The sequence below is a fragment of the Meles meles genome, chromosome 15, assembly GCF_922984935.1.
Source record: "Meles meles chromosome 15, mMelMel3.1 paternal haplotype, whole genome shotgun sequence".
NCBI lineage: Eukaryota > Metazoa > Chordata > Mammalia > Carnivora > Mustelidae > Meles > Meles meles.
The window spans coordinates 12,860,726-12,886,535 of NC_060080.1; the positions used below are offsets into that span (position 1 = coordinate 12,860,726).

Sequence of the window (25,810 nt, forward strand, 5' to 3'; positions counted from 1 at the left end):
TTTGTGTGTGTTTTAATTGAGAAGAAAATTCAAGACCTATGTCATAAGCCCACCAAAACCACAGTGACTCCAAACTCTTCTTCTTAAATCCCATCAATTTATTCTTTAAGATGAAGGAGAGGCTCTTGAAGGCTATTTCTGACACAGTCCTTTTGGTTGATCGAGGCCAAAGAGTTCAGTGGAAAAAGCTTTGAAGTCTTGTAAGAGTTGACTTCAAACCCCATCTCAGACCCAGATTTCTGTGGAACAGGTTCTTTAATCTTCCAATCTTCTGTGTTTTGGTAGCTGAATGAAAGTTCAGTTCTAAGAAAATTAAGAAACACATTTTAAAAAAAAGAATTAAGTTATAGCAAAGTTAACCAGAAGACAAAATTCCTGAAATGTAGGATATCTAAATACAGATACAGATGCACAGATATATCTAGGTATAGATATATAGATATGATCATTTTGGTACTATTACTTTATTGATAAAGATAATCAGGGGCACCTGGGTGGCTCAGTCAGCTAAGTTACCCCACTCTTAGTTTCAGCTAGAGTCATGATCTCAAGGTCATGGGATCAAGCCCCGTCTAGGGCTTCACATTGAGCACAGAATCTGCTTGAGATTCTCTCTCTCTCCTTCTGCCCCTTCCCCCACTCACATATGCACATACACACACATACACTTTCTCTCTCTAAAATAAATCATCTTTAAAAAGAGAGACAGAATCAATTGAATATCAATACTAAGTACAACAAAATTGGTAAATGAATTATACATAGAAAGAGAGAGAGAGAGAGAGGGAGAGAGGCAGGGAAGAAGGAAGGAAGGAAGGAAGGAAGAAAACAAACTTAGTTCTGTTTTAGTTCCTAAGGGCTGTTAGACATATTGAATTATCAGAGTAAGAATATATCAAGCTCTTCCAAGGAAAGTGATAGTAACCATCAAAATATTTGATGAAGGGGCGCCTGGGTGGCTCAGTGGGTTAAGCCGCTGCCTCCGGCTCAGGTCATGATCTCAGGGTCCTGGGATCGAGTCCCGCATCGGGCTCTCTGCTCAGCAGCGAGCCTGCTTCCCTCTCTCTCTCTCTGCCTGCCTCTCTGTCTACTTGTGATCTCTCTCTGTCAAATAAATAAATAAAAAATTTTAAAAAAAAATATTTGATGAAGATGAATGGATCAATTTTCTTGAGTATGTAGTATATACAAAGCATTGGGTACTAAGAAGAAAATAAAAGTGTGAAATACAATTCCTGTTATTCTCTATTTTATAGGCTTGCCTTAGATAATAGACAAGCACTCCCTAAATAAGTAACCTAAAAGAAACTTATGCTGTATAACATGTGAATAAATAGAGATGTAAATGCTATAGGAGATATGTGTGGAAGAGAGGAAACAGGAAGAGTTTATGAAATTAACGATAAAAGAAAAGAAAAAGGAAAAGAAAAACAAAATAGAAGGGATACTTAAGACATGCTAAGGTATTGGGAAAACATAGGACTCCCTGGAGGAAGCTGTAGACCATTTTGCTAAATACTAAGATGGCTTGCACAAGAGAAGTGTAATAAGTAAAATGGGAAAGAGAAAAATAGAAGACTAGAACGTCAGATGATTCAGGCTGTATTATGCATACACAAACAAAACTCAGTGAGAAGAAATAATGAAAGGGAAAACTGACCATTTATGATATAAGTAAAAACCTAGGCAAAACACATATCAATAAATGTTCATAATCTATTGAACAAAATAATGAACTATAAAACACTCCTGAGGAGCATAAAAGCAGACTTGTACAAACAGAAAGATGTATCATGTTTTTGAGTGGGAAGAGTAAAAAAGATTCCAATTAATGTTAAGTTAAATTATAAATGTAATGTGATCTCAGTAAAACAGACTATTTTCCTGAAGCAACATAAGGTGATTATAAATATATTATTTAAAATAATAATATGCAATAATAACTAGACTATCTCCAAAAACAAAAAAGGGTAACTAGCCCTATCATAGAGTAAAATATAAATCCTCTAAGAGAAAAACAACGTAATATTGCTACATGGATTGACAGATATATCAATAAAACAGAATTGAATACCTAGAAATAGGACCAGTTGCATATGGATATTTAGTGAATTTAATAAGCAAGTCAGTGGAGAAAAGAAAAATGCCTAATGAGTCATGTTGGGGTTACTGATATTCATATCATTTTAAAAAAAGATTTAAACTGGATTGTTTCTCACACCGTAAACCAAAAAAATTGCCAATGGATAAGATATTTAAAGTAAAAATTAAAACACACAAATATTAGGGGAAAAGCATGGATAAATTCTCTGTAATCTGGAAGAGGACAAGCAAGAGACAATAAAGAGATTACTACCTTTGGTAAATAAGCATTTTTAAATGTTATGGCAAATTTAAAGTGTAAGCAAAATGAAAAAGACAAATGACAAATAGAAAAATATTTGCAACGTATATGACAGACCAAGATTAGTATCTCTAAAATAGAAAGACAATAAATAGGTAATTACCTAATATGGAGAAGAAAAGCTCCAATAACCCTACTGAAAAATAAGCAAGAAATTATGAATATAGGTTTTACAGAAAAAGAAATGCAAATTGCCCTTTAACATGAAAATATGCTCAACATCATTCATAATAAGAAAGCTGCAGATTAAAACTACAGAGTTACCATTCTCACCCATCAGACTGTCAAAAATTCAAAAGTTTAACAGCATAATCTCTTAATAAGGGTTTGGAGAAATAGTCTCATACATGGCTGATGAGAATGCCAAGTGTACAACCACTAGAGAATAGAATTAAGAAGTTTCTAGTAAAATTACAAATACGTATGTTTTTACCATTTGAATCAGCAATCTCATATCAAGGATTATAATGTAATTAAACTGATAGTCCTCTACCCCCATATACACAAGACTATTCATTATGTCACGATTTGTAATAGCAAAAGAATGGAAACAACTCAAATGCTCATTCAATAGGAGATGGCTTGAATAAACTGTAGTACATCTACACACTGGATTGCAAGAAGCTGCAAGAAGGAATAAAGATTATCTCAAATATTGCTATGCTTATCTTACTGAATCATATAAATGTTTTATAAAACTGGGAAACAAAATTATTCAAAAAATGAAAGTAATCCTTAAGAGTTGGAAATAAAATGAGACAAACAAACTATACTGAGTTCTTAACACAAAGAAAATTAAAACAAAACCAAAACCAAAAAAAAAAAAAAAAAAACAAAAACAAAAAACAGTAACTTGACTATTCCACAAAAGGATAGGGTCATAACAGAAAACAAAACAAAAACCTGCAAAGAAATCTTAATCTGTTTGGGGGTAGTAATGTAGGTGTTGTTATTCTGAACTATTGTATGTGTAAGATATAATAAGTGGGCAGTAATGTTGGCATTGGGAATAAATTTTTTGCCATTTGAGGAGACACAAGTGTGGAATGGAATCCAAGAAATTAAGTAAAAGCCCTATAATAATAAATTTTAGTTGAAGACATCAGTGTAAGTTTATGGCATACTTTCTTTAAAATTATGCATTTTTTTTAATTTTGTCCACCAAAAAGACCTAGAAATGATGACCAGTCAAACAGATAACCTTATTATTCAAAAAATAAAACCTTATTCAAAAATGGCACTATCTATGGCACTTCCCACCATAGCAAATCTAGGAGAAATTACTGATTCTGTATCTGGAGCAATAAATGTATAACATTTTTCATTTTGGAAAATCAAGGAAGTTATCAAACCTTGCTGAAGTTGTATCAAAAAAACTCAAAAGTGAACTTGAAGGGACTCTTAACACTAAATGCAGGAGAAGTTGAGTACCAAAATCAACAATTATTTTCGTTAAGTTTAAGGTTATCATTTTAAAATAATTCAAAAAATTAAAAGTTAAAAACCAGCTCATTGGCCACCATTGGAAGATGCTAGATGAACCAACACATAATTCCAAAAATTATTAACTAACCAGATAACTGAGCATTTGTCTTGCCGTTCAGTGTAACCAAATAGTTGATGATGGAAAGTGACTCTTTTTCAAAGAATTACAGTTAATTAATAAATTATAACACCACTTTGCAACCTATAATGAAACCATGGATCAAAGCAATGATCATCAATGGTTCTGAATCCTTTAGGCAAAAAACTGATGGGGAACTCTATAATGGCTGCATTAAGCTCATGATCCGCGAGCCCACTGATTAATCTCAACAGTACAAAAAGAAAGAAATTAGCCACTTAATTGCATCTAAGGTAATGAAATAATGAAGCTCTGACCATTAGGAAGTATTCTTATCACAAGTCTGAAGATAAATCTGATCACATATTCAAATCTAGTTATACTTCCATACCTAATTATTAAGTTGAACCACATAAAATTGCCAGTACTTGACTATTCTGATCTACAAAAATATCATTTCATTTGGCTCAACCCAAAACCTAAATAAAGGGGGCAGAGACTCATGGTAAGTTCAATTCAATGGTGAGGCAATTGGCAAAATCCAGACAGTATAAATCATCCAGTTTCTGCAATAACAATAAAACAACAACAAAAATTTTGTAAGAAAATTTTTAAAGGAAGGGAGACAGTACTTATAGACTAAAAAAGACTTGAGATTTATTGATGAAACACATAGTGTGGACCTAATTAGGATTCTGATTCGAATAGTCTAATTGTCAAAAGAAAATGAGACAATTAAGAAAATTTGAAAACTGTTTGGATGTTTGATGAAAATAAAGAATTACTGATGATTTTCATATTTTAGTGGTATTGTGGTTATTTTATAAAAAAGTACTTATTTTTTTGGAGATATATATGAGAGTATATTAGAGATAAAATGCAATTAGTCTGAGATTTGCTTTAACATAATCTCAGACATCGCTGTGGAAAAGAATGAAGATATGTTTATAAATGGACAAGGTTGATAAATGTTGGTAATTATGGAAAATGGGTGCTGGTAAATGGGCATTTATTAAACTATTCTCTATACATTTGTATAATGCTATATCTATATGTTTTATATATTTATATGTTATGTATATTTAAATATTTATATATATTTTTATATATCTATATATAGATATATGTATATAGAGATGTGTATAGATATTTAAATATCTATATATAATTATATAAACATATAGATACATGTTTTTATATATAGATATCTATATCAATATATATGTTTATATATAATAGATATCTATATCTATCTATCTCTCTCTCTATATATATACCATTTTGCATCACTTAAAAACTAGGAGAAAGAAGATTTAGACACCAGTCATTGAAGGGTCATTGAAAGTCCTTCACAGGGAAAAACAGATTCATCAAATTATAAAAAATGATACTCATTCTTGCTTGGTATTTTTCTATGAAACACATAGCAGCCCAATATAACTGCAATTCCTTTTAACCTGACTGTTTGAAGCCCAAGCAAAGGTGTCTCCAAAACGAGTGGGTGGCAGACACAGTTGCCTTACAGCTATTTTTTTAAAGAGAGAAATGAAAGAAAAAAGTCAACAGGCAGGTCAGATCTTTATGATTCTCTAATGCTCCAACAGATCAGCAAGAAAAAGGTTTTCCAAATAAATTGATGTTGTATAACTCAAAGACAGGAAAGGTTGTGCAAAGTTTGTGCATCCTTTTTTGAACAAAACTTTAGAAGTGAACCAGTTTAAGCTACCTGAGCAGAAAGTTAAAATGATATATTTTTTTCTCTCTCTAAAGGAAATAGCTCTATATTTTCAGTAATAGTTCTACATTTACAGTAATGTAAGACATATTAATGCATTCTCTGTACAAACTTATTTATACTGTTAATTTTCTTAAGAAAGCTTTTTTTCCCAAAGATACATAAGACTTAGTGTGTCTTTTTTTTTTTTTTTTAGTCTTAATATGTCTTTAATTCTATTTATTTTGGATTTCACACATGGCATCTAAGTAGTTTCAAGATCTGATTCCTGCCGCCCCTGAAAATGGTAGATTCATTTTCTGTTGGCTCACTACCAACCAGCTTTCTCTTTGGGGCGAACACACCTGAAGGGCCCCTCAAGGATTTCTGCCCCCTGGTGTCCAAACTCTTGTGGAATCCTGCCTTTCCCTTGAGCCTTGGCAGGACCTGTGACTTGCTTCTAAGCAATGTCATATACCAAAAGAGATTGTATGCCATTCCTGTGACTAGGTTACTTTTTATGACAAAGATGGGGAGATTCATCACTCCCATGATTATATTGTGAAATAGATGAATCTGTCTTGTTAGCGTGCACTAGAGAGGCTTTCTGGGTGGCCTTGAAGAAGCAAGTTGCTACAATGTGGATGGAAGAGGACACATGGCAGTGTCTCCAGGTTTTCAGAGTCTTGATCTTTCAACCATAAGAAGATAAATTTTGCTAACTACCACATGAACTTGAAAGGGTATCCCAAGCTCCAGAAAGAACACAGCTCAATTGACACTTTGATTAGTCTTATGAGATTCTGAGCAGAGAATTTAAATTAGTTTTGTCCAGACTACTGGTCCATGGAAACTAAGATAATAATAACATGATGTTTTGGGGCACCTGGGTAGCTCAGTTGGTTAAGCATCTGACTTCTGCCCAGGTCATGATCTCAGAGATCTGGGATAAAGCCCCACTTGGGGCTCTCTACTCTAATGAGGAGTCTGCTTATCCCTTTCACCTCCCCCTGCTTGTGCTCTCTCTATCTCTCTTTAAATAAAATCTTTTTAAAAAGTAAATAAAGTCATGTCATTTTACGCTGCTAAGTTGTGGTTCTGTGTTAGGCAGCAGTAAAAAATAATATACTTGTGATTACATTTCCATGGTCCCCTTCCATGTTCAAGTCAGTATTTCTGTTCAGAATGAGCTCTCCCCCTTATTTGCTTTTTATATGTTTTTTTTTTTTTTGCAAGAATACATAGTATACTTTCAGATCTTGTTTGAATATCTTCTCTTAAGTCTCCAATTCTTGCTTCTACCGATGCTTCCACCAACAGCAGTTGCCTTAAACATACATCTAATATTGCAAATAAAAGGCTATATTATAATTATTTTTGGCCTGGATCCCCCATTAGACATTAAGTTTCTCATTTATCCATTCATTTATTCAACATCTATTTCCTGTTCACAATATACTAGATAGTATGCTAGGCTCTGGAGAGATGGACTAGAAAAAGACTTTTCTCAAAAGACAAGGACCATCCCTTATTCATCTTTATGATTCCTGACGAATGTTGCATCTGGAACATAAGAAATGGGGAGGAGAGTGCTATAAGCCAAAACATCAGTTTCCAACGATAGTTTGCTAAATAGCCAATTCACCAAAAACTGCCAAGCACCTAAACCTGGTTTTTCACAGCCATTTCACTTTGAAAAGCAGAAATAGTTTCAGGGTGTAAGCCTGCAGAAATTGGGAAAGTTTAAGAGAAAGTCCACCTTTTCAATTTCAAGCCTTGTTTGCATTCTATAATAAGAATCCCCTGAAACACTGATATTCAGTCAAGTGAAACTGTGGGGAGAAGACTCTAGCATTGCTGAGCAAATTGAGCATTTGGTGAATTTACTGCAGTAAATTGAACTGCAGTTTATTATTCTTATCTCTTTGGTAGAAACAATAAAAACAACAATAATTTTCAGGAAGACAAGATCCATGAACTGGAACATTGTGGAAGGGATAGGACATGAACTGATACTTGAAAGAGAAGAATCTAAATGAATGGAGAAATCCGGAACAAGCAATTTACAAAGGACAGTGAGGCTACACTTTCACCAAAGCAATTAGGTCCAAATTTAATTTACTACTTATAAATATTATAAATTATTTTATTAATTTACTCATAGGACACATAATAATTAAAAACATACATTCACAAAAAGATTTATGGTTCAGAATGTTGTTTGAAGGACAAAATGCTGACCTTGAACAGAACTTCATTTCTCTGACAATCAACTTTGGAGAATTTAGAATAAGACACTGGGAGATTTTGTAAGCCACATGTTTACCTTAAAAGCAAAAGCAAAGGCAAAGATATTTTCCTTAATGACAATAGCAAAAATACAACAATACATCCCCCTTTTGTTGTTTGGTCTTACTTCTGGGTACTACAGGTGTCTCTGATGAGAGTATCGCCATTGTTCTTTGTTGTTTCTTGATTTCTTACCTATCATCAGATAGCTGTCACTTCACAAAATGAATTCAAGCTGTTCTTTCTTTGGTTTTATTTTGTGTTTCTTTCCTTTTGAAGTTGTTTGTGAAGTTTTGGAATGATCTCTTCCTTCAATGAGTAGTAGAAATCATGACATAACCATTTTGGCCTGGTGTTTCTCTATCGCTATAGCAACATTCAGATTTTCCATTTCTTTCTGGCTAAGTTAAATTTTTCTTTTTTCTATTACATCTAGGTTTTAAACATATTGGCATTAAGTTTTTTATAATATCCTTATATTATGTATTTAATTTGTACAGCGTATAGAGTTATGATCACTTTTAATTCTAATGATATTTATTTGTACATTCATTCTTTTTATTGGTCAATCTTGTCCTGTTTGTTTATCCATCTTATTTTTGTCCAAAAAATGACTATTTTCTTTGTTGATTCTCTCTACTGTACCTTCATTTTCAATTTTTATTAATTTTACCTCATCATTAGCAGTTCCTTTATTTTACTTTCTTTGGCTTTATTCTGTTTTTCTAAATTTTGAAGTTGAGTACTTAGCTTATAATGTTTACCTCTTTAATATATGAGTTATTTTAATCTCTTTTCTTTTCTGAATTCATTTTTTCTAATATCCTTTGATTATTGATTTCTAATATTATGTGGTTTGCTTATAATTTATTGACTCATGCTTTATGGTCTAGTATGTGATCAATTTTCCTAAGAATCCTATGTGTACTTGAAAATAATTTCTGATTATTATGTACAATATTCCATATATATCCATTAGGTCAAGAGTATTATTTGTAATGTTTAAATATTGTGTATCCTTACTGATATATTTTAGTCTGAATTCATATACTGAGAGCCATATACTATAACCTCCCTCTATGATGATACATTAATTCTTCCCTTGAATCCTACCAAGTTTTGTTTTAAATATTTTGAAAATGTTTTTTATAAGTGTGTATGTTTAGAATTATGCCTTTCTGAAGGACTGAACATTTTATCGATATATATTTTTTGAGATATATTTACTAAGATACACACACACACCCTTGGCCTTGAATTCTTTTGGTTTAAAAATAGCTAAACCAGGATCTTTGTGGTTTGTTTTTGTCTTTTATATCAATTTTTATAACAATTTTATTGTTCATTTCTCTAAACCCTTGTGTTTTAGGTGTGACACCTGTAAAAGTATATATGTGTTTGTTTTTTCATCTGACAAATCTTGCCTTTCAAATGAAGAAATTAGTCCTTTTTCATTGACTTGAAGTACTGATGTATTGGATATATTTGTAGTATTTGTCCTGGTTTTCTGTCTCTTTTATTTATTTCCTTCTTTTGTTATTTTAAAAAATCTTCCTCCTTTTTGTTTTAGTAATTTTTCTAAAACATTTAAGCATGTATATTTACTGAAGATAAACATTTACAAAAGTGCGCATCTCAGGCCTTTGACTCTGAGGAGCATAATGGACTGAAGGCCCCAACTTCTGCACTCAAAAATCAATCACTGCATTTATACAGAGACATGACTAGATGTGGTAAGGGAAACGAGGCATGTGGGTCTATTTTAGGTGACATAGGACTCTTCTGAAGGAAGACTTGCTACCTAGCTCAAGGAGTCAGCATCAACTTTTTGAACTGTCTTTGAACTACGTACAGTCTTATTTTCCCATCAAACTCCATTCTTTCCTTTACAAAAGTCAGAACATCACTATGGTCCCATAGTTCTCCCAGCCTCACTTAGATTCCCATTTTTCTTCTTATATATTCCCCCGAATGTAGACATCTACATATCTAATCTTGTTTTCAAGTCTGCTTCTCAGAGATCCTAGATAATAAAAGTGGTACCAGAGGTGTGGTCCAAGGAAACAAGTGGTATAAGGAGGATTTAGGCTTGTTTTACCTACCATCAATGCGCAAAGAGGATAACATCCTGATTGGCTAGTGGGACACAGACCATCATTGGCACCAGATGGTAAAGAACACTAGCCCAGTATTTAGTAGACTCAGCAGCACTGAATCCGTCTAAGGGCTCCTATACTGACCTCACAACCAAATTCTAGTAGCTTTACTTTTGCTTTGTCAATACTATTCCCTTCCTTTTTTTGTAATCCTGTATTTTTTTTCCTCTTTGCCTAAGTCATTGCCTTGATAGTCTGCCATAATCTTATTTTTTTTCCTAACACTGAGTCCTCTATTTAGCTCTAGCAAATCTGCTCACAATCCCTGATGATATGGTTTCCATTGCTGAGAAGCCTACCTACCATCTGCCTGGTGTTATGTTATCTCACTAATCCTCACAACTCTGCCAGTAGTTATTATTACCACATCTAGGCTGAGACTCAGTAATATTCAGTGAATGGGGTGAAACTGTAGCTTTACCTATGTTCCCATTTACATAGGAGATGAGTGACTTCAGGAAAAAAAAAACTTAAATCTTGACTAGTATGAACATATACAAGATGTGTCCAACAGACTGAGAGGTCAGTGTTGACAAAGCCAGTTTGCAGAAGAGATTATAAAGCCACTGAAAGAAAATTCACCAAAAGGAAAGAACAAATGTGTGACAGAGAACCCAACTCATAAACAATGCACAAAGATCACAAGGAAGAGGTCAGAGAAGATAGAACATGGTAGCTGTTACCTCTCTAGTTCTTTTGGAAAGACGCTGGAGGGATGAGTGATCTCTGGCGAGTATAGAACTGTAGATGTTCATTGAAAGAACTGGCACAATCATTGCTGAAGAATTTGGGAACCAGGCAATCTTGCTGTGGGATTTCTACCCACAGCCCCCCAGCCAAGCAGAGAATAAATAATACAGAAGGAAGCACTAGTGTCTTCATTTTATAAAAAGCTTGGGAAAGGGGGAATGGGCTAGGGAAATGTGCACAGAAGGAGTAGGAAGAGTAGTGGAGTTTCCTCAAGTCAGCACCAACGCATTGGCAGGGAATTGAATCTGCTGGTGGCCGTGGCAGAATTGCATCTCTCTGGACAACAGAGACGTACCAGAAGCAGACTTCCCACTAGAATGGCACCAAGAGGTAAAAGCTGGGGAAGCATCCATTCATTTATCCAACAAATATTTATTAAGGAGGTACTGCATGCCAGGCACTGTGTTAAACCTTTCTATTGGCTGGCAATGAGGCAGCAGAGGTGTTTGGGACTATTAGTAAATAGAGTAAGAAAAAGCTGCTGTCTCACAAAACTCAGTAATACATTGACCCCAAATGTCCTATTGCAAAGTCCTACTTTATCGACTTCTTTCCTTGCATATGTTCTTTTTTTTTTTTAAAGATTTTATTTTATTTATTTGACAGAGAGAGATCCAAAGTAGTTAGAGAGGCAGGCAGAGAGAGAGAGGGAAGCAGGCTCCCCGCTGAGCAGAGACCCCGAAGCGGGACTCGATCCCAGGACCCCGAGATCATGACCTGAGCTGAAGGCAGCGGCTTAACCCACTGAGCCACCCAGGTGCCCCTGCATATGTTCTAATCATAGTCTTGTTCCATTTATCCAAAAAGTCTTTTCTTTACTGATTTTTTGGAGACTTACCTTCAAGGGAGGTAAGTCTTTTTATTGATTGTATAGATTGAAACTATTCTAACTTTGTTGGTTGCCTTTTACATTTATTTATGGTGGAAGCAAGCATTTATTATTCTGTGATCTGAGAATTCTTGATACATGCCTTTGTTGCAGACCTAACCTCCTTACTCACAATGTCTCTCATTTAAGGCTATAGGAACAATGCTAGACTTGGAATCAAGGTATCTGGATTATAGCAGGAGTCTTCTAACATTACTAGCACTGTGATCTTGGATAAGTTCCTTTGGACTAACATTAAACTCTACAGCATCAGGCACTCTGCTAGGTTTTTTATATATGATATCTGATTTAATTTTACAACCATTTACCTATTTTTCAGATGAAGAAATAGTCTCAGAGAAATAAGGTGATTTACCCAGTTATACACAGCAAGTTAATGACAGGGTTGGGAATTAAATTCAGGTGTGACTCCAAAATCTATGTTACTGTCTTCTCTTAATATGTACTTCAGGATCCTCATGTGAAAAAATCACACATACACACAAAAAGATAATTAAGTTGAAAGATGATCCCCAAATCCCTTGATGCTATGGGATTCCATGGTTCCAAGCATCTATTGAAAACCAGCAAGCATGAGACACCCCGGCCAGGGACTGACTCTAAATCCACTGGTTCCACAGAGGAAGGCAATTAACAACAAACAACAATGGAGCAAATGGTATCTTGATTTTAAAGACCATTCAGTACTGACTTTGAAGAGGATTACCCCCATAGAGACTAGAATAAATTATTTTTATGACAAACTGTGCAATTAGACTGTGAAAATTACTTAATGTATAGTGGATATATTTTATTGAAATTCTACTGTGCACTAAGAAGTTTACCTATATCATCTCCTTTAATTCTCAGGAGAACCTTATGAGGTAGACATTTTACTCTCCATTTTATAGGTGAATGAATTGAGACAAAGAGAGGTTACATGGTCCCACAACTGCTAACACCCATGCCTGTCTCCAAAGCTCCACTCAACACCAGCCAGTCGTGAACTTCCCCTTATTAGAAATCCCTTTAGCATAAAATCATTATCACCTGAGGTTCTTTACTTGCAGCAACTTAGTCTTTTGTGACATTGTCATTGTTGAAAAAAACTCATTAGATCTTCAATATTTGAGGTTTCTTCTGAGTTACAAAGTGAAAAAAAGCATATCAGAGAGAGTTATGGGTCTTTCCCAGAATGGAAAATCTATAAATACACTGACTAAATGCTTATGGAAAACTTTAAAAATATATCTATTGCTGGCTTTTTGAAAAGTAACCTATGCTGATAATTTAAAGTTGACACAACTTGTTGAGCAAATAAAAATCTATCTTTTGGGGCGCCTGGGTGGCTCAGTGGGTTAAGCCTCTGCTTTCAGCTCAGGTCATGATCTCAGGGTCCTGGTCATGATCTCAGGGTCCTGGGATCGAGCCCCACGTCAGGCTCTCTGCTCAGCAGGGAGCCTGCTTCCTCCTTTCTCTCTGCCTGCCTCCCTGCCTGTTTGTGATCTCTCTGTCAAATAAATTAAAAAAAAAAAAACATTTTAAAAAAATCTATCTTTTGCCTTTAAAATCTGGGCTAGAAAATTCATGTGTTTCCTACTTCTCTATTAAAGTTTCTGAACCTCACTTATTATGAATTCCTATGAAAAACAGAGTTACATGTTCATGACATGGTGTCATTTAAAACTGCCTCCTAAAGGACTTAGGTCTCCTACAGGCTTGTGAGCTATTGAAATGGAAAATGGTTATGAAAAACTTCACAGAAAGTCTACGTTCCAGGAAATAAAAGGTGAAGGAGGAAACAATTCATCACATTTGTAAATTCTAGAAGAGATTCTAATTAAGACTTTTAAAATTATTCCTTCGAGAAGCCAAGAAGACCATGTATGTGATATGATTGCTAGCTTGTGCTGTTTATACCACTGCAAATTCATCAGTGCATTTGAAGACTTCCCTACAGCAAGATGACCACATGATTTTTGAGGTAAGTGTGATTGGCTTTAAACACCCTTCCGATTGAGGTTTAGAGTAAAAAGTATAGCAACTGATGTCCTATATGTTGCTACTCACTACTCAACTGTATTTGGAATGATATTTCTCTTTCATTAGGTTATTTTGGAAACTGTCAGAAAATCATCCTGATTTTACTTCATGAACCATAGTCACAGAGTTGCTTTTGATCCTTTATGACATTTGGTTTTATGAATTGGACTTTTTCTAACTCTACTTTTTAAAAAAAGTCTGTTGTGGTTCTCCCAAATGCCTAAAGGGAAAACACTTATAAAGATGTTGCGTAACATTTACCTTCCAAATATCAAGCTTAGAGTATACACAAACATGATAGGGCATAAAGTACCTTCCTATTATGTGTGTGTGTGTGTATTTCATATTCTTTTAGAAAATGTCACGAGATGATATTCATTGCATATTCAAATACTATTTCCTAAGAAAACATAAAATTCTAAATATAGAAAAGTTGACCCCTGAACAGAATTCATCTCTCTGAAATCAAAACACCTTTCAAAACACAAAAGGGCTAACCTTCAGTCATCATTGACTCCTCCCTCTCCCTTATATCCAATAAAGGATATTTCCAATAAAGGATATAAGGGAGAGGCTTATCTTATTTTACCTCAGAAATGTCTAGTGGCCATGTACTCTTTCTCATCTTTTATTAGAACAATTTCAAGAACTTCCTTTCTAGTCTTCTAACCATCTGTTTCTCTCACTTTAGTCCATTCTCTTTATAGTATTACCAGAGTAATCTTAAAACTGATTGGTTTATATCCCTGATTGATACCATTTGCTAATTCCTTATTGTCTGTACAATTAAAAAAATACAAAATTCATAGTACAGTGTCTTACAAAATGTGATTCACAGAACAACTACATCAGAATCTTTTAAGGTTCTGGGGCTCCTGGGTGGCTCAGTTGGTTAAGTGTCTAACTTCAGTTCAGGTAGTGATATCGGGGTCCTGGGATTGAGTTTCTTGAGTCTCTTGTGTCCTGCTCTCCACTCAGCTGGGATCTGCTTGTCCCTCTCCCTGAGCCCCTCCCCCACTTATATGTACACACTCTCTCTTTCAAATATATAAGATATTCAGGAAGACTTTAAATGTAGATATGTAGAATAAGAAATAAATGTTTGCAATTAACAAAAGGGCTATGATTTGTAATTATTATTTCCCACTGAAAAGGACAAGGGTTACTTGAAGAATTGTCTGAGCCAGACCTGAGAAAGAAAATATCAATGTTGATCTTAGAACACCTTGTCATATCAGAAAGCAATGAAGCTAGTAAAGACAACTGTGGCCATGTCAAAAAGACTCAGGGAACAACTGAGAAGATTCAATATTAGCCAAAGATGGGAAAATTGGGCACAAAAAGAGTAACATATCAAATAGTTAAAATCTATCAGTTCATAATATTTAAACAAGAATTCATAGCCCACCTAAGAAGGATTCTAGGCAACAAACACATTATACTGAAATCTGTTAAATAAAAGAATCAAGCATTTATTCCAGAATGTAAATTATACATCAGATAACCAGACAGTTAATACATTTTTTTAAAAAACTCTTTTTAATAAATGAAAAAGCAACAATAGATTTAACATATCACCATTTTGCAAGGCTTCATGAAATAATGACTATGTAATGGTCATCAGAGGTCACTGAATCACTAGACAAAAAACATGGGAAACTATAAAACGAAGGTATCATATGTTTCATGATATCTCAGCCACTCCTTTCCCATCATCATGCCTTGGAATTTATTACTGACAATTGAAGCTCCTTCATAATCTCAGTTTTATGCATTCCTCTGACCACCTCTTCCCATCTTTTCTCTTCACCACTCTGCTGAAACTGTTCTCTTCCAAGTCACCACTGACTTCCACATTCATAAGCACAATGATCAATCTCCATTCTTCTTTTGGGATTATCAGCAGGATTTGCTACAGTTGATCACTCTCTCCTTTATTTGTTATTCCTTTCATTCTATTGAATTTCCTCATATTTCACTGGTTGATCTTTTACAAGTCCACTATCTACTTTACCTTTTAATTTTGTACCCAAGGACTCAAACTTTTGCAGTCTTCTCTTTTCTATCTATTCTCACTCCTTTATTGGTCTCTTTCCTTTTACAGCTTTTTTTTTTTTTTTTTTTAGATTTTATTTACTTATTTGAGAGAGAGAGCACAAGTTGTGGGGGATGGGAGCCCTATGCAGGACTCGATTCCAGGATCCTAAGACCATGACCCAAGCTGAAGGCAGACATTTACCAAGTGAGCCACCCAGCTGCCCACCTTTTATAGCTTTAAATACACTTTTTGCCAAGAACTCCTAAATTTATATCATCAGCTCAAATTGCTCCCTTAAACTCCATAATTACATATAAAACTACCTATCCAATGAAAACTTCATGATCATCTCAAACTTAGCATGTCCAAAATGAACTCTTGAATCTTCCCCCAAAACCTCTCACAAATAAATTAATGCATTTATCCTTCAAATTGTCCAAGTCAGAAATCTTGGAATCATCTTTGGAATTATTCTTGACTTTTCTCCTTCCATTCTTTATGCAAATTCCTTTTTTTTTTTTTTAATAAATTCTTTACAAAAAGAAATCCATAATTCAATGATCTCTCACCACTTGTACTACTACCACTGATCCAAACACTATGATCTCTTGCCAGGGTTATAGCAACCCTTGTCCATTGCAATTTATTAGTCCACTATTAACCAAAATAAAAGTTGGAACACATACAATGGCCTAAAAGATCTTACCCATTCTATACATTCTTACCTTTTTGGCCCACTCTACTCCTCTTTTCCTCACTTATACAATTCCAAATATGTTGATCTTTTTCTTTTTTCTTTAACACCACTTAAGGTCTTTGAACTGACTATTTCCCTCCCCCAGGAATGGTATTCCCCCAGTTATCTCAGGATGAATGTCCTGCCTTCTTCAAGTCTTTGCTTAAAACTCACTTTCTCAATGAGGCCTACTGATATCCCCTCCAACTTCCAATCTTTCTACTCTATTCTTTTCTTATAATACTCAATTAGCTTCAAATATACTCTATAATTTAGTTAGTGCACTATTTTTGTTTGTCTTCCTTTATTGAATAAACTCACCAAGAGCAGGATTTTGTTTTGTTTTGTTTTCCAAAGTACTCCAATAGTCAGTAAATGGTTGTTTAATGAATAAATAAATAAATCAGTGAATCAATGAACACAAAAATGAATAAGAACTTCCATTCATCAAAAAACATTGTAAAAAATGAAAAGACCACAAAATATGAGGAGATATTTACAACCCATGTAATTAAAGAAGGCTTTATGTCATAAATGCTATGAATAGATAAGAAAAAGATAAACATCCTAATAGAAAAATTGGCAATAATAATAAGTCTTTTCAACAGAGGATATGTGAAGGGTCAATAAATAAAAAGTTTTTAGCCTCATTAGTGATCAAGGAAATATAAGTTAAAAACATAATAAGATATTACACACCTACCTACCAATTAGTAAAAAGTATTGTTTGTTGGCAAGTTTGTAGAGCAATAGGAACACTCACACACTGCAGTAGAGAATATAAACTGGTTGCTTATAATACTTTGGGAAATAATTTGGCATTACATGATAGACTGAAAACATACATACCTATGATTCAACTAGGAATATCCTAGACATAATTCTCTACATGTGTTCTAGGAGACATAGCAAAATTTTCATAGCTTCATCATATAGAATAGCTTCACTATCTAAAGACTATATAAATACCAATATTTATACCATGAAATATTTTACAGCAATGGAATGAATAAACTGTGGCTTTATGCATTAACATGCAGAATAAAAAGAAGAGACATGAAAAGTTAACTAGTATTTTTACAAAATTTACAAACAAAATTAAACAATTACTTAAAGATAGTTACATAATGCAATATTTTAATAAACATGAGAAGGATAAAAAATTAGGGTAGTAAGTAACTATTCAGTTAAGGAGCAGGTGATATGATTGGAATTAAATATACAATTAGCCTCAAATTTTATTGGTGATGCTCTCCTTCACAAATTGGGAGGTCTTTTAGGTTCTAGTACCAATTCCAGTGGGGAGGGGTTGGTGGAAGTAGTGAAGAGTTCTCCCACACCAACAACAAACAATTCTCTGGACACCAGCTGGGCATCCTACAATTTAACTCAATCCTGATGCTATCTACCTGGGGATAGCATCAGATTCCACAGACTCAGTTCTACAAGACTGCCCTCCCCCACTTGAGATGCCAACTGAAAACCCAGGTTTTTACCTGTGTTTCTGACCAGTTAGTTGGCTGCAGATTGGAGATCCCCACAACCTTCTCCTTGGGTTGGATTAACCTGCAAAATGGCTCCTAGAACTCAGAGAAACATTTATTTTAAAAACACATTTATGTCCATTTACCAGCACCCATTTTCTGTAATTACCAACACTTTGTCAACCTTTTTCATTTATAATCATCTCTTCTTTCTTTTCCACAGCCATGCCTTAGATTATGTTAAAACAAATCTCAGACTAATTGAATTTTATCTCTCCTTACTCAGTCTTGATTAAACACAAATAATAGACCACAAGTTTGCCCAGAGAGGAAATCATCTCCTTAGAGCTAATAGTACTTTGTTAATTCAGGTACTGTGCTGAAAATTTGCTTTACTTTCTATTGAGAAAACTGTCTGATACAGAATATTTAAGACCCAGAGATCCAAGCAAAAACTGACTTTAGTTGAGGCAAATGTCTGGAGTGAGATTAAATTCAAGCATGTTTATCATAGATTATAGATATTTTCTGATGTGTTTTATTGATAGTCAAAATAAAAAATGATTCCCTTGATATCAAATTATGTTTATACAAACCCTGTATTTATCCATTTGGTATGTAACCCTTTAACCCCAAGTCTTCTGCTATTATCAAAAATTTGTAAGTATATTTAGAGAATTGCATGACTCATAAGGCATATTTAGTGTAGAAAGCACTGTTTTTGAAATGTATGGTTATTTACTCTTTCAATGATCTATTTTTCTTCTCCCCTTTCCTGGAAAGAAAAAAAAAATAAACATTATTCAATGGACTGAGAGTCAAATAAAGTTGACTCTGGCTATTTCTATTTCAACCAAAATGCAAACTTTGCCCTCCCCCCCATTTGAGATGATGTTTAAATACATTTAGTTTGATAAGAATTGCTTTTGTATAAGAAACAAGATCCTTCTTGCTCTGAACCCTCTCACTGCTGCAACTTCACCCATACCATATGCCTTCATGTACCCTTTATTCTAGTTTAGGGCTTCCATTATGGACTCCCCTGTCTCTAGGCACATTCATTCCCAATATTGAATTCTTTATCTTTCACCCTTCTGTCTTCATTTACTAATCCCTGACTCAAAGCACATTCCTGCCACACTTAATTTTCTTCGTTTCTCAAATCTAACAAACATTCAGTTATGGACTGAATGTTTGTGTCTCTCCAAAATATATATGTTAAACTCTAATCCCCCGTGGAATGGTATTTGGTGATGGGAATTTGAGAAAGTCATTAGGTCCTGAGGGCAAAGCCTTCATGAATGGGATTAGTTCCCTTATAAAAGAGACCTCAGAGGGCTCCTTTTTCTTTCTGTCATGTGAGGACATAGTGAGAAGACAGCTATCTATGAACTAAGAACTGGGGTCACCTCACCAGATACTAAATCTACTGATAGATTGATCTTGGACTCCCCAGCCTCTAGAACTATGAGAAATACATTTCTTTTGTTTATAAGCCACTCAGTCTATGGTAATTTGTTGTAGTGGTCCAAATGATTAAGACAAAGTCTATTAACATAACTAGAATTTCACACATGTGATCTTTCTAATTGGAAAGCCTAAAAAAGTCGTACTCATCTTTGAAGCCCCTCCTCAAATCATACACCATTTAAGAAGCCTTCTTACTCTTTTATCAGACAAAATAAGCTGTTTCTTTTTTTGAGTTCCCACTGCACTTTGTGTAAGCTTTTATTAACAGTGTCATTGTTTGCTTAAGTATGGTACTCCAAGTGCCATGGGAGCAATATTGTCTTTAAATCCATGCAAGCAGAACCCCTGCCTTGGCCCCACACCTCTATGGGACCCTTCTCCTTAGAGTACCTGCTTGGAAATTCTTTAAATCCCTCTCCAGTGTCTGGGACCAGCAGAGTGGACCAACCCAAAGTTCTGAGCCTTGATCTGAATCTATGTGGGCTGGGTCCCACTTCTCCCATTTGGAGGGCTTTCTGGTTTCTACCCCTTAGCATGACATTGAACAAATACCCTGAGAAGCTCACTTTCCAATCTCGACTCTGTTATTAATTTATTCTATGATGACTTTAAATAAATTGACATGAACCTAAATCTCTTTATCCAAAAATTAGAGGATTAAACCCCAGATAATATTTGAGATACCTTTTAGATGTAAGAATTCATCTACTAGTCATCTAATAAACCAAAAACTTAATTTTAAAAAATGAACACTCAACCATATCCTGTATCAATAAAACTAAGAGCTGGAAAATGAAATGTGTATCATAATATTTAAATTAGTAAGACAAACATACATGGTATATTATGTTTTGGGGAATATATTTTCAATAATACATTTCTTAAGATTGTTCCCCTTGATTATCTTAATGATTTATCATAAACCATTTGGAGAATTTAATTTCACTTTAAATTTAATAAATTAGGGCACACATTTTTTTAAAATACAGAATGCTTCACAAATTCGCATGTCATCTTTGCATAATGGCCATACTAATCTTCTCTATATCATTCCCATTTTAGTATATGTGCTGCCAAAGCAAGCACAAGGCATCCACTTTTTTTTTTTTAAGATTTTATTTATTTATTTGACAGACAGATCACAAGTAGGCAGAGAGAGGGGAGGAAGCAGGCTCCCCACTCAGCAGAGAGCCTGATGCGGGACTCGATCGCACGACCCTGAGATCATGACCTGAGCGGAAGGCAGAGGCTTTAACCCACTGAGCCACCCAGGCACCCCAAGACATCACTTTTTAATAATCATATATATTTTTCTTTTATAAGGACTCTAATATCTAGTATTTAAAATCAATGTTTACAGATATTAAATAAATAAGAAAAATAGGACTTAATCCTGAAATTTATTATGACAGAAAAACAGCTACATTGTCAACACATAGATTTTTTTTTAATATTATAGAATTGGTTATAAGATAATGTAAAACAATTCAGATTTCCAACACAAAACATGCTGTTTTATTTCATTAATTTTAATACTTTTGCAATTAGTGCTTGTAATTTCTGTATCTGTGTCAGGAATTTAAAAGCAAATCAGTGTCATAAAGAAAACAAAAAAATGGAAATAAATGAAAAAGATATAAGGACAAAGGAACTAAAAAGTAAATATGAGAAAAAGGGGGAGTATGAAGAGCTACCATGCAATCCCTATGTGTAGTCTTTGTAATGTAGGAACATGTTCATTCTTTGTAACACTGAAGCCAAGATGGCAAAATCAAAGCATGATAAATGTTTTCTTTAAAAAGTGCTTGATAAAATAATTGTGTTGAAGCTCAAACCATACCATTTAAATAAAGTATTTAATATGATTGTATGTATATATGTGTATAATTCAATTTAATTTGTATTAAAATTAATTTTAAACTGTTTGTGTAATAAGAAAAGAAAACCTGTAGTTCTGAGAAAATAAAATCAGTCTCTGGCTAGGAGTTAATAAATGATTGCAAATGAATTAGCAAAATTTCTTCTTTGCCCTCTGAGCAGGTTGTCCAACCAGGAGAACACTTTACCTTCCCCATAGTGTTTCTCTTAACTCTCAAAGGTTCACTCACATTCACTCTGGCCCATTATTGTGCATTGGTGGTAGTTCAAGACTGTATGAACAATTGTAAAAACAATGATGATTGCTCAGTTCTAAAGGAGCTGAAATATTTTAAGGTTTTTACATTCCACACAGGGTTGAGAGATCTCAAGGCTTAAGTTTTCATTAGTTTCACAGAGGAAACTTTGCTTCTGCTTGGTTGTTAGAAAATGTGTCTCTTCTAATAATTATGCAACTAGAGCAGTGGCTAGTCTCTATTCTCAGAAAATTTTATCTTTGACAACTAACAGTTCTACTTTGTCAACTCATCTGGATATTGTCATTCAAAATCAGGTCACTATATTGAATATATATATTATATATATATAAATAAGAGAAAATTAAAGTTTATATTATATAATTTTATATTTATATATAATAAATAAGATTATAATATATAATATAATCTTTATTTGTGTGTGTGTATGTGTGTATGATCTTTACAGCATTGATTTTTAAAGCTAATGCACTCGGGGTCTTTTATGTATAGATTATTTTTGGCATTTCGCAGCCACTTAGTAAGACAAAGACTCCCTCCTCTTGCTCCGTAATTCATGTGTATGGATACAAATACAAAAAGGAATGTTAAGAATATTTAGCATAGTTAGTATGCTCCAAATTTTTCCAGCATTGCTCAAATGCATTATGAAATCTGCCATGTTTTTCAGGTCTTCACTGTAAGAAAGTTCTAAAAACAAAGAGGCAGGCTTACCTTTCCTTTGAAAGTAATTGATTTTATTCACAATTTTTAGTGTTCCAGTGCAACCAATTTTGTTATTATACGTATATTTTTACAATGTGAAAGAGCTGACATAAAGACTATCAGCAAGACACTTCTAAATGACCTTGTCCCATGGTTGGATTATTTGCTATTAAAAGTTGTTGGGGGTGGGGACTTGCCTGAGTGGCTCAGTGGGTTAAGCCTCTGCCTTCGGCTCAGGTCATGATCTCAGGGTCCTGGGACTGATCTCAGGGTCCTGGGACTGATCGCAGGGTCCTGGGATCGAGCCCCGCATCAATCTCTCTGCTCAGCAGGGAGCCGGCTTCCTCCCTCTCTCTGTCTGCCTCTCTGCCTACTTGTGATCTCTCTCTGTCTGTCAAATAAATAAAATATTTTTTAAAAATTTTGAAAAAGTTGTCAGGGGATGCAGCTTAAAGATAGATTATAAAGGAAGTGTTGAAGTCCTAGATTCATCCTTGACTTCATTCTCCACATCCATGGGTAGTGGAATATTAAAGTGAATCTTGAAAATATAAACTGACTAAAGTTTGTGCAGACACAGAACTGAAGTGATCAGATGCACTGCTCAAAGTTCTTAAGAACATGAGCTCTATAGTAAACAGAAGACTAGGAACTTCCCACATAAATTATTAATGAATCTTCTATGGTACTTCTGATGACTTTCCTAGAGACCACTCATGGGAAAAACAGTTAAGTACTTCATAAAATTGTGCTATTATTGCAAAACGCTAATAAGTCAAATGAACATATTCCATTCACAATACAAGAATCTCTACCAGTAGCCCTGGACAAATAATGTTGTCACATCAAGACATAACTGAGTTCACTCAAGGTTTTAGTAAATGATATCACTAGAACTTCAATGAAAGGTTTTCATCACATCCTGCTGACTTTTAGCATATAGTCAAGCATCAAGATCTGTCTTAGATTCAAGCCTCCTACAGTAATAGGTTTCTTGCTACTAATTTATTTTTTTCTCTCTAGACATAGGAACCAACTCCATTTTATTCAGTTGAGTTCAGACCCAAGATAACAAACAGTATAAAGCACCTTATAGAGGTGTGAGACCCTTTAGAAATCTGGCAATCCAAAACTAATCCTAAATAGAAATTCAACACTTGTATCAAAGTTGTTCCAAACTTCCAAAATTACTCTATATAAGACCATCACTATCCAAGGAAGGAGCATTCAACCTACATATTCATGAAAAGGAATGCCATGCTGGTAACTCTATTTTTTCCTAACAAGTCCTACTTTTGTTTTCATATATCACATCACCTCGGCATTCTGTTATTTAGAAAAGAAGAAAAAAAGAAAGAAAGAGAGAGAGGAAGGAAAGAAGGATGGAAGGAGGAAAGAAGGAAAGAAAGAAAGAGAAAAGAGATTTAAATCCCAACTATTGTTCTTACCTGTTTCTTCCAAGAACTGATTTCACTACTCTCTTATTAAAAAGGACATCCTTGGGGCACCTGGGTGGCTCAGTGGGTTAAAGCCTCTGCGTTGGGCTCAGGTCATGATCCCAGGGTCCTGGGATCGAGCCCCGCATTGGGCTCTCTGCTCCGCAGGGAGCCTGCTGATTTCTCTCTGTCAAATAAATAAAATATGAAAAAAAAAAAAGACATCCTTACTTGGGAACTGTCACACAATAAAGGGACTGAGCAGGATTGTTAACCCCTTAACCCCTCTCTCCTATCAGTTAGAAGCCTCAATTTACAAATGCTCCTAAAACCAAAAGTAACAGGGTGTTTCAGTGAGCACTCTAATAACTTCTAGCTACTGTACCCTCCCGTCCTACCTTATTAATTTGATCACTGAGCATCAAGTGTAAGAAAGAAAGAACTTATTTTCCAGAACTGTATCACATAATGTGTGACTGTATCACAGTTACTGTACCTGTACCTAGTTACTGCTACTCTTTCCATTTCTATGGCAAAGATACAGCAACAACACATTCCTTAAATGTTTCTAGATGCTGGGTCTGCTCTTTGTGGCATGTAGCACTGAAAAAGAAATCTCTGTGATGGCAGCTAAGGTGACAGTCTTCCTTCTGTAGGGGATTTCCTTTCCTAAACTGTCAGTCCAGAATAGAGGAACGAATTAATATTTGCAGAATTAGTAGTTTCCCACTTAGCCCCAAACAAAGGGGGGAGTGACTGACTTATACTTAGTGACTGTTGTCTCTGAATTTTTTTTGTAATACAAATGAAGAAATTGTTTTTGAAAACCAGCATTAGTAACTATATCCAATGTTGCAATAAAATGTAATGTTTATCTCAACTTTGTTTCTCTATAAAACTTGAAGTTTTAAAAACTTCGCAATTCTTTAGCCTCCAAAGATCCACAAGGGAGTTTCATCCTCCTTGCGAAAGAGCTGAGGCAAAATGATCTCAGAGAACAACATACTCATCGTACGGAGTTTCCTGCTCTATTGGAGAGCTCAAGAACTCAACCAACCTTTTAAAACAACAGAGAAATACCAGGACTGCTTCTCTAACCTGGTCACCCCTGAGAGAATGACTTGGAATTTCACATCAGCCGTCAAAGGATGGATATATTCAGTCCTCCTAAGGAACCCTCCAACTGTATTCCTGTCCATTTAAAGTGATTCATGATTTATCAAGCCCCATACAAAAGAAAGTTGGCAAGTCACACTGCTTGGAGGATCAGAACTTACTTGTATCAACTGGTAGCCTTGTAGGGAAATAAGAAATACAAAATAAAATAAACAGGATAGTGTTCATTTACATGTAGAAGTACTGCTTATGAAATGCTACAAGCAGCGCAGCCTTAAAAGGATGCATGACAAACATACTTACTGGGATACTGAGCATTGTGCTGCAATAAGGTATTTAGGAGAGATTACACAGATCCAAATTTAAGATGGAATGTTGATTACAATCAACAAAGAAAAGAACTGTGCATATAAAACATTAGACGTCTTATTGTTCCCTTTGTAAAAATTCTCTTTTGCCTTTTCCTTTTGACATTTTATTTTTTATTTTTTTAAAGATTTTTTATTTATTTATTTGGCAGACAGAGATCACAAGTAGGCAGAGAGGCAGGCAGAGAGAGAGGGGGAAGCAGGCTCCCTGCTGAGCAGAGAGTCCCATGTGGGGCTCAAACCCAGGAGCTTGGGATCATGACCTGAGCTGAAGGCAGAGGCTTAACCCACTGAGCCATCCAGGCACCCCTCCTTTTGACATTTTAAATTGTAATATTCTTAGGCCAATTTTTCTCTGCCTCTTGGGGCTATGTGATGATATCACAGTGCTAAGATTTGAAATTGTGTATACTCCAAAATGCTGGTAAGAAATTTCAGAAATATGGAAAGGATAAAATGTCTCTCTCTCTACAGTTGTAAGAAAATATATATAAAAATATATATTTATATATATATATGCATATATATATGTAT

The 25,810-nt window shown here is 34.6% G+C and overlaps 1 long non-coding RNA gene and 1 other non-coding gene across 2 annotated transcripts; both read right to left on the minus strand.

The window, feature by feature from the left end:
• Nucleotides 1-201: 201 nt before the first annotated feature.
• On the minus strand, nt 202-23,940 carry LOC123925565. The gene is made up of 4 exons (XR_006815042.1): nt 23,805-23,940; nt 18,059-18,142; nt 2,508-2,537; nt 202-303 (listed from the first exon to the last, which is right to left on the minus strand). It is a non-coding gene; the product is annotated as an uncharacterized LOC123925565 (long non-coding RNA).
• On the minus strand, nt 20,496-20,602 carry LOC123926256. Its single transcript, XR_006815189.1, has one exon. It is a non-coding gene; the product is annotated as a U6 spliceosomal RNA (small nuclear RNA).
• Nucleotides 23,941-25,810: the final 1,870 nt, after the last annotated feature.